This window comes from Molossus molossus, unplaced genomic scaffold (assembly GCF_014108415.1).
Source record: "Molossus molossus isolate mMolMol1 unplaced genomic scaffold, mMolMol1.p scaffold_m16_p_1, whole genome shotgun sequence".
Taxonomy (NCBI): Eukaryota; Metazoa; Chordata; class Mammalia; order Chiroptera; family Molossidae; genus Molossus; species Molossus molossus.
The window spans coordinates 248974411-248982157 of NW_023425344.1; the positions used below are offsets into that span (position 1 = coordinate 248974411).

General features: G+C 36.9%; 4 non-coding genes and 3 pseudogenes across 4 annotated transcripts; all 7 read left to right on the forward strand.

Annotated features, from left to right (window-relative positions):
• The first annotated feature begins 454 nt into the window (after nucleotides 1–454).
• On the forward strand, nucleotides 455–526 carry LOC118622229. The gene has a single exon (XR_004957995.1). It is a non-coding gene; the product is annotated as a small nucleolar RNA SNORD113/SNORD114 family (small nucleolar RNA).
• Nucleotides 527–1994: 1468 nt separating this feature from the next.
• LOC118622265 lies at nucleotides 1995–2065 on the forward strand. The gene has a single exon (XR_004958018.1). It is a non-coding gene; the product is annotated as a small nucleolar RNA SNORD113/SNORD114 family (small nucleolar RNA).
• Nucleotides 2066–2941: 876 nt separating this feature from the next.
• On the forward strand, nucleotides 2942–3016 carry LOC118622222 (annotated as a pseudogene).
• A 1039-nt stretch (nucleotides 3017–4055) lies between these two features.
• On the forward strand, nucleotides 4056–4128 carry LOC118622287 (annotated as a pseudogene).
• An 851-nt stretch (nucleotides 4129–4979) lies between these two features.
• Nucleotides 4980–5051, forward strand: LOC118622244. Its single transcript, XR_004958010.1, has one exon. It is a non-coding gene; the product is annotated as a small nucleolar RNA SNORD113/SNORD114 family (small nucleolar RNA).
• Nucleotides 5052–5824: 773 nt separating this feature from the next.
• LOC118622301 lies at nucleotides 5825–5886 on the forward strand (annotated as a pseudogene).
• Nucleotides 5887–6769: 883 nt separating this feature from the next.
• Nucleotides 6770–6841, forward strand: LOC118622269. The gene has a single exon (XR_004958020.1). It is a non-coding gene; the product is annotated as a small nucleolar RNA SNORD113/SNORD114 family (small nucleolar RNA).
• Nucleotides 6842–7747: the final 906 nt, after the last annotated feature.

The following is a 7747-nucleotide window of genomic DNA, read 5'->3' on the forward strand; positions in this document are numbered from 1 at the left end:
ATATTTTCTTCTGTTCAACTTTGCTTTGAACTTGTCAGCATGGACCATTTGCGACCATTAATAATGATTCCATGGGGCAGCTCCATGATAATATCCCCATATTAGCAGCACAGAGGCCAACGTGAGTAATAGTCACAGTTCTGTCTGGGTTTCAGTGATTTCTTTTTTTTTCAGAGTATTTAGTATATTTATAAAAAGTACCAGATAGAATCCAAGAAATCCAGTTGCAGTCCATTGATAAATGTTGAATTAATATGAAACAGTGTATTGAGTAATGCTCAAATTAAATTTGGGATTATTAATGAAGAAGGTATACCAATGTGAGAATGATTCTAGAAACATAATAGAGATATTGATGTCTTCTTGGTTTTGTTAATTATCAAGTTTTAAAATTTCATTTAGTGCTTAATTAGCCATAAACAAGGTAGAAATAAATGAAGATGTGGGACGATGTTAGATCAGTTTTGACTACTGGTGGCATTTGGGTCATATACAATGAATATGTACCTTGAACTCTGAGGTCCAACCGAAATGGAGTCTTTTCCCTGTAGAAAGTGATCCCATAGATAGATGTCAGGAAAGATTTATATAAGGATCTTGTTTTTGGTTTTGATGTTCATGCATTTAAAAAAGTATTTATAATTGTATCCATAAAATGATTGATAAACAAACAAACAAATAAATAAATATGAAGGGAGTGAAATATTGTCCAATTACAAAAGATCAAGTTAGGTAAGAAATTCTATTGATTTTATAGATATTGTTTCTATAGATGTCAGAATCGATACAAAAGTCATGCTTTTGTCCTGATTTCCTTGGCACAGATTTTATTATTAATGGAATGATAGAAGTATTAAACAAATAATTAAAATTTTAAAGAGTACGGTGAAGCAACTCATAACCAAAAGATATTATTAATACAATTCAAAAGATATTTATTAAGAAATAAATGTAGCGTATTCTTTCCTCTTTGGTTAAGAATCATACAGAAAGAAATATCTAAATCCCAAGTCTATGAAATGTAGTCAGCAAGGATCAATGTCGCGTAGGTCTCACCGTTTTTGTCACTTGCCGGCTCTGTGCTCCGGCCATCCACACACTCGGCCTGTTTCAGCATCTCTCCTGGTTGGCTCTACGTAATAACACTTGGAGATTAATGTGGGTAATAGTCAAAGTTATATTTTCTTGGTTAATTTTTTTTTTTTTTTTTAATCCTCACCCGAGGACATTTTTTCATTTTTTGCACAGATAGAGTGGGAGGGAGAGAGAGGAAGAGAGAGAGAGAGAGAGAGAGAAACATCGATGTGAAAGGGACACATCGAGTGGCTGCCACCCGTACGACCAACCAGGGCCGGGGACAAACTGCAACCGAGGTACGTGCCCTTAGCGGGAATTGAACCCGGGTCTCTCTGGACCGCAGGCCGATGCTCTAACCGCTGAGCCAAACCGGCCAGGGCAGTTAATTGTTTTTTTAAGGTAATTCACTACAGTATTAAAATTTATCAAATATGCCCTGGTCGGTTTGGCTCAGCGGTTAGAGCATCAGCCTGCGGTCCAGAGAGACCCGGGTTTGGTTCCCGCTAAGGGCACGTATCTCCGTTGCAGTTTGTCCCCGGCCCTGGTTGGGTCGTGCGGGTGGCAGCCACTCGATGTGTCCCTCTCTCTCTCTACCTCCCCTCTATCTGAACGAAAAATGGAAAAATGTCCTTGGGTGAGGATAAAAAAATAAAAATAAAAATTATCAAATACAATTAAAGAAGGAATGTACTTCAGTGATAAATATGGGCTATATGAACCATTATGTTTATTAATCCATGTATGAAAAGCAGGGTAATTAATCAAAGAGATACACCGATGGGAAAATAATATATGTACAGTTAAGGGATGCAATAACTCTTCTTGGGTTTTGATAAGACATAGTATTTGGATATTATTATTAGTGAATTAATGATTTAATCAATAAACAATTAAAAAGAAAGAAAATGGGCACCAGCAGAATCACTGATGACTACAGGTGGGGTTTGAGCCACATAGATGACCACGTGCCTGGAACTCTGAGGTCCACTCCTGTCGTTTGAAGGGATCCCAGAGACACATACCAGGAATATATGAGGATCGTCTTTTCGGTCTTAGTGTTCACACATTTCTATTCTCTTACTATATATAATTAGATAAATGCGAGAGCCTATAAACAAATATATAAGTAAATATGAATGTAGTCAAGTATTGTCCAATTGTAAAAATGGGTGGTTATGCAAGAAATACTATTGATGTTGTATGAAAACCCTGCAGTTTAATTAGAATGAATGGTACACGATTGTTACCTGTGTAGCTAAGGATGACACGGACAGTGGAAGTCACAGACAGTCTTCAGTTTCTGGGTCATTGGCAAGATCAACGTTTGTTTTCTTAAGAGAAAGAAATATTTATTCCAAATTAGTGACTGCCTAAATGCCTTGCAAAATGAAAGGTGAGAAGCCATAATCGAAGGAAAGAATGTCTACCTGCCCTGCCTTCCGTTCCCCAGGATGGACAGATTCCACCTGCTTCAAGGTCTCTCCTTGGCCGCGAGATCGCATCTCCGTCCTAGGAGCCTGGCGCCCAGGGTGAGTGAGCATGAACGTTCTTATCTTGGTTCTGGAGTTTGATCTAAGGACGTACATTGTCTTAATAAAAGGTGTGAAATGTAATCAAAGGTGAACTGTATCTTAGTAACAAGTACAGCATTACTCTGAAGTGTTATTTTGATCCATACATATATGGAAACTCGAGAGTAATTCATGATGGAGATATTTTGTGGTGAGAATGATGCTGGTTACCTTCTAAGACTATCAAGGCCTGGTTGGGGTGTTTTGAATAGTCGGGTTTTTAAATTATAAGTAGTGAATTAATGAGTTAATCAATAAGCACTGGAGAAATGGATGAAGACAAAGTGGTCTTCTGGATCAATGATGACACCTGCCGGCGTATGAAGCACAGATGGTGAATGCTACGTGTCTGCAACTCTGAGGTCCACCTCAGCAGCAGTGGGGTCTTGCTCCTCCTGCAAAGCAGGTCTCACTGTATTATTACCTGCTCTGCTCTCTGCTCCTCAGAATGGACGCACCGAGCGGATCTCGGCATCTTTCGTGGTCCCGTGCGCTCTGGTTGCCTTTGTATCATGGGAACGTGGAAACCATGTGAGTAAAACCAATATTTTACCTCGAGTGGCTTGTTTTAGGGTATTCACTGTATTATTAAAAGCATTAAATAAAATTTAAAAAGGCAAAATAGAGTAAAATTGAATATTAGGCTGATATGAAGCATTATATTGATTAATGTGTAAATGTAACCTTGAGGTCAGTTTTTTGGTCAGCATTCTTCTCTGGGGTCCAGTGGTTTTGGGGAAAGGGGTAGTTAGTGAATTATTAAAACGTACCATATCTAATCAAGATGGTCAACTGTAGTAAACATCAGGTACAACTTTGACTTGATTTATTAAGAGAAAAGTAAATAAATATTTCCATAAATTAATAAATGACTAAATAAGTGGTGGAAAGTATGAATCAATGTAGAAAAATTCTCAACAGTTTTATCCTGTTCTTTTGTTTTGTTTTGCTTTATGTTTTTATCTGGTCCTTTCTCTTCTGAATGGACACTGGAGGAGATCACTGCTGTCTGTCATCAGGATTGTCTGATGAGACACCCTTCTGTGTCTGGGAAGAGACAAGGTACGGAATGGGCAAAGTGGTCATCTTGGAGTGGGTCATTCGTTTTTGGGTGTTTACAGTATTATTTGAAAATACTAAGTTAATAAAAAGTTTGTCATGGCTGAGTGATAAATATGACAATCTGACATGAAACTGGATGTTTAATTAATCAGTAATGTGCAGGGTTGAGGTCTTTAATGAACGAGGTATTGTCGATGTGGAAAGTGATTCTGTACCCTGATGTTAGGGATACTCAGGAATTTCATTCTCGAGTTTTTATAAACCGCGCATTATTTTTATTGCCAATGAATTCATGATTGAATTGATACAAATGTAGTAATAAGTGATGAAAAATAGATCAAATCATGGACCAAAGATGACGGCTGATGGTGTAGGACTCGTGGACAATGAAATGCGTGTGTGAAACCCTGAGCTCTAGAACTGTTTCCTCGGTTAGAATTGTTTCTATAGAGAGATGTCAGGAATATAAAAGATCATATTCCTGTATTGATTTCACAGACATAGATTTGTGTTTATTTCTGGAATAACAATATAAGTATTAAACAAACATAAATAAATATGTAAAGAAGAATGGGGCGAAGCATTGTCCAATTATGAATGTTTGCAGTGAAGCAAAGATAATGTATGAAGACATTGATTCCATTAAGACACGAATCCAGAGGTCACCTCTGTGGCTAAGGATTATATAGACACTGATAAGGAAGGGTCCAATTTATTCTGGGTCAATGTCAAGATTGTGTGTTTACTTTTCTTAAGATAAAAGTAGATATTGAGAAAAAGTAATAAATACCTAAATACCGATTTAATGAAATGTAGAAAACAAGGATCAGTGACAGACCTAATTGTTTTTTCCGTCTGCCCTGCACTCCTCCAATGTCCTCCAGCTGACTTCCGTGTCTTCTGTGGTGACCAGCTCTCTCAGCCGCTACAGGAAGAGGACAGAGCTCAATGTGAGGAATAGTTCACGTTGTTTTCCTGGTGTTAGTGTTGTTTTTAAATATTATTCATTAAAAAGTGCAAAGTATATTTAAAAATGCAACTCAGACTCAGTGATAAATATGGGATATCCTTAACATTATATTAATGTATATAAGAAAAACTGAGTGTAATTAATGAGAGGTATATTGTGAAAATAATTCTATATATAGATTTGAGATAGTAAAGATCCTCTTGGGTTTTTGTGAATTATAGCATTTAAGAATTATTAGTCGTAAAATAATTACTAATCAATAAACCCATAGAAATGAATGAGAAAAAAGAAGGGCAATGCGCATCAGTGATGACCACTGATGGCTTCTGAGTTGCACACAATGAGTGCGCGTCTGGAGCTCTGAGGTCCAACATGAAAGAAAACTGGTTTACTACCTCCGTTTGAATGGACCCTTTGAACTGATGTCAGTAGTCTACAAGGCAAAATATTTCTACTATAATTGGGAATGGACAGTAAATAAATGGACAGTAAATAAATGGACCATGTGGATGTTGCCAAGTGTGTTTTGTCGTTGAGGAAGGGATGATAATAGGACATTTAGTGTAATAGTCAGTGCTGTGAGTTTGTTTCAAATTTGACATTTGATTTACTAAGAAACAGTATATTAACATAATTTAATAAATATGCAAATGACTATATGAAGGGATGATATAATATATGGATCAATGCACAGAATGTCAATTTTTTTAAATCATCTGCTTTGTTCTTTACTCTTGACAGTGGACACACTCAAGTATTTAAGGATTCTTCTGGAGTCACAATCTAATGTTTGCACAGGGAGAGCAATGTGAGTCATAGTCATAGTTCTTGTCTTGGCTTTGGTGTTTTTTATAAAGTGTTCACTATTTTCCAAGTGTGAAATCTAATTATTGAAGGTCAACCCTGGCCTACTCATAAATATGGGGCTCATATAAAGTATTGCTTTGATTAATCCATAAATGCAACATGGAAATTAGTAATGAAAGAGTTTTAGTGCCATGAGTAATAATTCTAAAAGAAATGTTTTATGTAACTATTTTACTCTCAAGTTTTGTGGCTTTAGGTATATATTTTCTTATTATTGGTGACCTGATTAATTAATAAAATTCATGTAGACATGAATTTAAAAAATGAGGACTGAGTTTGTATCAGTGGTGATCACTGATGATGTATGAGTCATGGATGATAAAAACTATGAAGATCCAACACAGTAGAAATTTAGTCTGTTTCTATGTTGGAAAAAATTCTATAGGTAGATGTAAGAGATATTTAAAAATCTAGTGCTTCTAATTTTATGGTTCATGAATTGTGATTATTATTATGAAAGAAACAATAAAAGAGTTGAGAAAAATATCAAATGATGAAAGGTGAGGAGATTTAGGCATAGTCCAGTTAATTAAGACATATGGTAAGAAAGAAATACTATTAATATAATTAGGAATGGATAATAAATGGACCAAGGGTTTTACCCCTTTGGCTAAGGGTCACATAGCTATTGAGAAGTAATAATTAGTGTATTGTTCTAGAACACTTGTAAGTCGAACATTTGTTTTAAGAGAAAAGTAAGCAAATATTATCATAAATAAATAAATGTTAAGTGACAGTAATTGAAAGGTGGAATGTAAAACACCAACAGATAGAAAGTCTCCACTTTTATTTTCTGTTCTTCTGGGTACTTCTCAGAATGGGCACTGCTACGCTGATGTTAACATGGTGCCACAGCCTCCAACTCCGTGGGCGTCTTAGGAGCATGAGGTCCATTGTGTATAACAGTCGCAGTTCTTGGTTTGTGGGGGTTAAGATTGGTCAATCGATTATTAAGGAGTAGGCAGTATAATAAAAAGACTAAACACGGTCCCTAACGAACATGGGATTAATATGAACAATTATGTTGAGACATGCATATTTGAAACAATGAGCCCAATTCAAGAAACATCTAGCGTCTGTGGGAAATGATTTTATAAACATTGGGGGTCAGAAGGCTGTTACTCTGGGTTTTCTGATTCATGTATATATCTTTCTTAGTAAGTAGCAAATTAATGAATAAATCAATAGACAAAGAATAAATGGAGAAAATGATTCATGGGCTTGGACCATTGATAAGGACTGGTGGCACATGTCAAGGATGATGGATAATATGTGTCCGATGTCTGAGGTCCGACACAAAAAGAAATCTGGTCTCTTGCTCCTTTGGACATGATCCTACAGACAGGTGTTAGGAATATTGTTATCCCGTTCTTGTGCTTTTATGGTTCATAGATAAGTATATTGTTACAAGTGAACTGATACATGAAGGATACATTAACAAGTAGGAATAATTGAATAAAAACCTGGGCACACCTGGACCCACTATAGCACATCCAATTCAGCACAACAGACGCCCTCTGGGAAAAGAAGTTCTAACCTCTTAGCTCTGTGGGTAAGGGACACAGAGACCGCTGTCTGCTACACTCCTAGTTCCTGTGTTGGGAGGCTCAATGAAGGGTGTCTGTTATATTGTTAAAATGGATAACTGAACACATTAATAAAACGGAGGGCCCAGCTGCTGTGGCTCAGTGGTTGAGCGTCGACCCAGGCACCAAGAGGTCGCCAGTTCAATTTCAGGTCAGGGCACATGCCCGGGTTGTGGGCCAAATCCCCAGTGGGGGGCATGCAGGAGGCGGCCTATCAGTATTCTCTCCCATTGAGGTTTCTATCTCTCTCTCTCTCTCCCTTCCTCTCTCTGTAAAATCAATAAAGAAAAATAAATAAATAAAGAAATAAATAAATAAATAATAAAATACAGGTCTATTCAAGAGCCAGAGATAAGAGTGTGACGTGACATAAATCATTGCTTATGAGTAATTTCTTCCACAGTTCCCTCCTGTTCACCAAATGAAAACCCCAATCCAGGACTTTTTATTTGTCAGCATTCTCTTGACATTCCACAGGGTGGACCCAACGTAGCAATTAAATTATTCTGCAGTATGAAGATCTTAGCCTTATCCCTTTGGCAAGGAGTGTATCATGCTATGTAAGTAATAAAGTTCTTGGTTTGGGTGGTTAGTTCCTAGGTTTCTATAATATC